Genomic DNA, 6,000 nt, shown 5'->3' on the forward strand with positions numbered 1-6,000 from the left:
AGAGAGCTAGCAGGGGGGGCACAGCGGGAGTCACCACTGGATATAGCCTCTGGGTTTAAGGAAACGGTGACCAAAATGACCGCGCAGCTCCTGCTTCCACCACGTCCCCACGCAATGATCCGCGGTGTCCCAGCTGCCGCAACCCCCGCCCCACACTGCACATCTTTATTCTGATGTTAGTGCCCAGGCGGCCTCTCCCCGAGTCCTTGAGCCGGCAGATACACGAGCAGGCAGGGGACCAGCCCCGAGCACCCCGGGACACCCAGCACAGGGGACGGCAGCTGAGCAGAGGACAGGCAGGCGCCGGCCGTGCTGCCTGCGGGCAGGAGCGGCAGAGCCCACTTCACTCCTGAGAGCTCACCAGGCACGGCTGCAGAGGCGAGGGGCCTGCCTGGCCAAGGAACAAACATCTGCAAGGCTGAAGCCACTAAGTAAAGCAAGGCAGAATTTGCAGATGCTCAAGAGCCGATGAAGTTATTTGTTACAACATTGGGCTGCATGATTATGGTACTAAAAATGCACATTCAGGAATAATGTTAGGAACTCCTGCTTTCTGAGAAACTGCTGACCTGTTTTAAAAGTCTGCAAAAAGAAAATACTTCAAACCATTAAATCTGTATCAATATATTCACATTGAGGGAGGGGATTCTCCCCCTCTGCTCCACTCTGTGAGACCCCCCCGCAGGGCTGGGTCCAGCTCTGGGGCACCAACAGCAGAAGGACACGGACCTGCTCCAGCGGGGCCAGAGGAGCCACGGAGATGCTGGGGGGGCTGGAGAACCCCTGTGAGGACAGGCTGAGAGAGTTGGGGGGTTCAGCTGGAGGAGAGAAGGCTCCGGGGAGACCTTAGAGCGGCCCCCCAGGGCTGAAAGGGGCTTGTGAGAAAGGTGGGGACAGACAATAGGGCCTGTGGCCATAGGACGAGGGGTGACGGGTTTAACCTGGCAGAGGGCAGATTTAGGTGAGGTCTAGGGCAGAAATTCTCCCCTGTGAGGGGGTGAGGCCCCGGCACAGGCTGCCCAGAGAAGCTGTGGCTGCCCCCTCCCTGGCAGGGTTCAAGGCCGGGTTGGACGGGGCTTTGGGCACCCTGGGCTGGTGGAAGGTGGCCCTGCCCGGGGCAGAGGGTGCCACTGGGTGGGCTGTAAGCTCCCTCCCAACCCAAACCGTTGGATGATTCTGTGATACCGATTAGAGGTGTGAATCCAGACTCAGGGTTTCCTCTTTCACTTCCAAAAAGAGTGACAATATTCATCAATACATTACAAATGCTTTTCTAAAACTTTTTTTTTTAAATCACATCAACTTATTTAATATCTTTGTTCAGTCTGCTCATTACTGGTATTTTAGTACTATCATCTGACTTGTCAGAACAAAAAAGTAACGGGAAGAGAATTGCTAGTATCAGAAAAGCACAAGTTTCAGAGCACTTCTCTTTAACAGTGACATTTTTAAACTACCATCATCCAGACAGAGAGGTTTGGTAAAGCGCCACACAAGGAACAGTCATCTAGTGCTGAATTTGAGCACCCTTTCCCAAGCTTTTATAAAGCCCTGGAAGCCGGAGAAGAGCTGGCACCTGGGGGGTTCTGGGGAGCGGGCCCACTGCGTACAGAGCCACTGCTGTGGTGTTTCAGGGTGCAGAGCCCGAAACGTGTTTTTCAGCAGGAAACCCGCAGCTCTGCTCCTCGTGGGCGCTGGTGCCCGCAGGCAGAGGGACCCGACGGATGGACCCACCGCCAGCACAAAGCCCGGTGAGGAATCGCAGGCCAAGGGCGCCGGCGAGGAGGCTCCAAGGGCAGCCGGGGGACACGCTGCTGCACAGCGGCGGCAGGAGGGGCAGAGGAGGGACCCATCGCTGACGGGTACAAGAGCTTTGGCACCAAAGTCAGACAGATCCCAGCACGGCTCCCAGCCCCTGCTTCTCGTACTAGTAGCTGACCTGATTTCCAGCACTTGCGCCAACTGGAATTTATTTTTTTCCCCCAAATTTTATCACCTAGAAAATAATCTTTTTTAATAGCACTTGAGAAAGAAAAAACAAATTCCTCTATTACCATGGCCTCTAATTCTGAAGTATAAATCCCAGAAGCCCTCCTCACTGCTGATCTGAACATCTCAGCCCCGCTACGGGACGCGCGGAGCTTGGTGAGCCCACACATACCTGTTGAGCGCGGGGTGCCCCGCAGAGCCTGCCTCCCCCAGTCACACGTGTGTGCATGCGTGTGCACGCGTGTCCTCGTGGCGTGCGTGGGGCAGCAGCTGACTCTCTCGAGGTCACTGAGGAAAGGATTTGTTGCTGAAATACCCATTTTTTAAAATCTTGGCTAGTCTTTTCTTCAGCAAAGGTTCGGGAGCTGCGGATGGGTATGTTGAGTTCTGGGGCCTCCAGCCAGCAGCTCTGCCCAGCGCAGAGGAACCCCCGCAGGGGTCCTGCGCCTCCGGCATCGGCCGGCTCCCTTCGGCCCCTCCCGCCACAGAGCTACTTCTGAACGAGCAGGCGACTGGAACGGCAGAAAGCGATCCCCAGCAGAGAGCAGGGTGCTGCCCGCCAGCCCACCCCGCTCCCTGCCTCGCCTCCCCCCGCGGCGGCGCAGGAGCATCCCCACCGGCCCCAGCGCTGCGGGACGGACGGGGACCGGGGGGCTGGAAACCCCGGGAGGGGCGACAGCACTGCCCCGCTCGCGGCCGACGGAGGTTCCTCTCCGTTCAGAAAACACAGCTGCTATTTTTGGATCTCCAGACTCCCACTTCACATGTCAGCAAATCTACATCTCCAAAATACATCCCCTCTTTCCCTCGCGCGCAGCAAGTGTGCTGGGCAGCTGGGAAGGAGATTGTGCTTACTCACCGCAGCCCTCAGCCAGCAGCCTGCTCGTGGCACGGATTTAGCTTGCGCAGAGGCTCCACAAGCCCCGGTGCCCAGGGTGAGCGCCGAGGACACCCAGCATCTCCCAGGAGCAGGTCACCACTGCCCTGCCCCACCGGCCCCGAGCACCCCGGCTGCCTTCTGCTCCAGAACAAGAGTCCGCTGTAGGCGAGCGGCGAGCTTCCACCGCATGGCACACGGGAATCGGGCTCCCCAAAAGGTGGTGCCTCCTGCCAGCACAGAGGCATTCCCACCATCTCCCACACAGGCACAAAGAGAGCTTCAAAACCAAATCCCTTTAACAAGCAACTCATTTGTAATTACTTCTACATTATTGTTAAAGGACTGCCTGCAAATCCTCTAGGTCAATCTCATTAGGTATTGCCCAGAACATGACTTCAGACTGCAAAAATTCACGCCTGTTAAGACGACACCAGCCTTCTCTTTGTGGAAAACATAAATTCTGTGTTTCTGTCACTTGTCAACGCAGAGAACTCACATCACGGGAAACCATCAGATGCCTGACCACGGAACACAAAAGGGAAATACAGGGTTTAGCCAGGTCCCGACATTAAACCCTCCTCTCTCGTCTTTCTCATTCCCCTACCTGTACTTTATTTCCCCTCCCCTGTTTTATTTCACTCACAAACCCACATTTCTTTCCTCCCACTCAAATACTGTCACAAACTGGCACTCAGCTCCTGCTGGAAACACACTGATCAAGATGTATTAATTCATGTGAAACCCTTTCCACTTTTCTACACCAGCAAGAGAAAGTTGGCAAAGATCATTCTGAAGTTTGAGGTATGTAACTACAGTACTCTCACAGAAACGGCGCTCTGTCACAGTACGCGACACTTCCAACAGCACTGCAGAGAGCTAGCCAAACTATTAATTATTAAATTAGCCCCCTTCTTGTCTAATACTTGTTTAGACAAAGGTATTTGCCCTGCTAGCGCTGGCTGGTCTGGTGCTGAGCTGCTGCGAGCAAAGCTCAGTGAGTCGCAGGAGACAAAAGCAGACGGGCCTCAGCCAGAAGAGCTTCCCCTGCAGAGCTTCAGGCAGAGCCCCGCTCCACCGGCACCGTCACAGCACACCACGAGCCGCCCCACGCCTCTGGAGACCAAGAGGGCAGAGCCGCGGCAGCACGCAGCAGCCCCGCGCCTCGGCCAGACACCAAGGCCACGGCATGTCTGCTGCCCCGGGCAGCGCCTGCCGGCCAGGGCAGGGCCACCAGGTCCCGTCAGCCGCAGGTGAGACCGCGCCAGGCGGTCAGCATCTCACAGCAAGGCGGGTAGAACACAACGTCCCGTGCATACCAGTCAGCGGGCAGAGAACGGTGCTCCCAATGCTCAGAATGGCACGTGAATAGATAGTATTTCCTAATAGGAGTATGAATATTAACATGAAAGTGTCACTGGCTGTTCTGAAACTGCGACTCCAGAAAACGTAAGGATACCCACTATATTCTATAGATTCTATACCAAAATTATACCTCACATAGTAGAACAAAAATTCCCAGTATTCGGTAGAGCTTCTCAGCCTAATAAATACTGGTGCAATAACACCAGACCATTTCTGACATCTGAGAAAACGGACCTGTCCAGCAGTGGACATCTGTATATTCTCGATTCAAACTGATCCAACAAACCTTAGCAAATAGTTTGGCAAATTTTTTTCCAAGCCAGAAAAAAACCTCCAACATAATTACTCCTATTGCCAACCAAAGTGACCTTATAATAAAGAACATGAGATATACACCCTGCAGCTTTGTGTTTGAGTGCAGAAAGGCAACAGCCCTGTCCCTCCTGTGTCCAGCACTGGCCTTACGCAGGACAGACCATGAACTGCAGAGGGTTCCTGGGCCGCTTCATGCTGATCTTCCAGGAAGCAGCAAAGAGAAGGACCCTGCCCACACAGATCTCACTCTTCAGATGGTGTTCAGAGGGTTTCTGAGTGCAAGTTGTCAGGAGACGTCAGTCCACTCATCCATTTCATATGAACTTGCAGAACACCAGTAATTAATTTCCTACCACATGGTCAGCATTTGATGTCTCTCCTCTTCTTTCACTCTTCTAGATGGCAGCACAACTGCTTAGAGTTGGAAGAAGTCATTAACACGAAGCGTCACAAAGTGCCCGGGTGCCTCTGCAACGGCTCTGCCTCCCTGTGGGGCTGGGCAGGGGCAGGGACGTGTCTGTCCCAGCACAGCCCGTGCCCCCTGGCACCCACAGCCCCTGGTCCCAGCAGCACCTTTAACAGGCGAGTGCTGGAAGCGGAGATGGGGCCTCACCAGTCTCCGCAGGACAGCTGGGACAAGGCCTCCCACTCCTGTCCTCACTGCCTGCCGTTCACTTGGGCAGCTCCTCGACCGAAGCACACCCACGTCAGGACACTCCCATCCCCTCCTGCCCTCTCCTCACATTTTCTCCACTCAACAAAGAGGTTGTCAGCCAACCATCTCTGTTCCCCATTCAGGACGCGACTCAAACCAGCGGGTCTTGTTGCTGTCCATGACAGCAGGAAACTGAAAAATCAAACTAGTGCAAACTCCCCCCAAGCAAAAGGGGGTGGTTTTCATCCCTAAAAAAGACAACCTGAACAAGCAGGTGGGGGCAACACTGGGGGCTATTTCCACCCTGAGAATCTTCTCCACCGAGGGAGGGTGACGCACCGTCCAGTCCTCTGAGCTGCTTGTGACGCTGCCACAAACCCTCCTCCCTCCCCTTGCACCATGTCTTGATTCCCTGTGGCTGGGCCACGTCTTCTGTTGCACACCTCGTGCAGCCATCGCACTATGAACTGCACGGAGATCAGGTTATTTACATTTTTCCTTAATTAGCAAATTCAGAAAAGTAAATGATAAAGTCAATTGAGTAAAATCAAAACCTTTCCCTTCTCTCAGCCTCCATTTTCACAGCTGACATCTCGAGCACTTTCCAGTTAGACTGAATGAATGGAAAGTGTTCTCTCCTTGTTCCCTAAAGGCAAATACTACTTTCCTACCTCCTGGGGAAAAAAACTGCTCCAAATCTGCTTCTTTTCGATAAAGAAACAGAGAGAGAAAGACTAAATGCTTCCTAAATTAGCTTAATAGTATCCAGAAATATTCAAAAAGCCATTATAATGGATAT

At 53.8% G+C, this 6,000-nt stretch overlaps 1 protein-coding gene across 1 annotated transcript in view; it reads right to left on the bottom strand.

Moving 5' to 3' along the window:
* STK32C (serine/threonine kinase 32C) overlaps positions 1-5,583 on the bottom strand; it is a 56,993-nt gene extending 51,410 nt beyond the window's left edge. The window contains exon 1 of the mRNA XM_026851699.1: positions 5,541-5,583. The gene's annotated coding sequence lies outside the window, so the exon portion shown is untranslated. The remainder of the gene's footprint in view (positions 1-5,540) is intronic.
* Between the last annotated feature and the right edge of the window lie 417 nt (positions 5,584-6,000).

This window comes from Athene cunicularia, assembly GCF_003259725.1.
Source record: "Athene cunicularia isolate RWA chromosome 6 unlocalized genomic scaffold, athCun1 chr6_part1, whole genome shotgun sequence".
Lineage (NCBI taxonomy): Eukaryota > Metazoa > Chordata > Aves > Strigiformes > Strigidae > Athene > Athene cunicularia.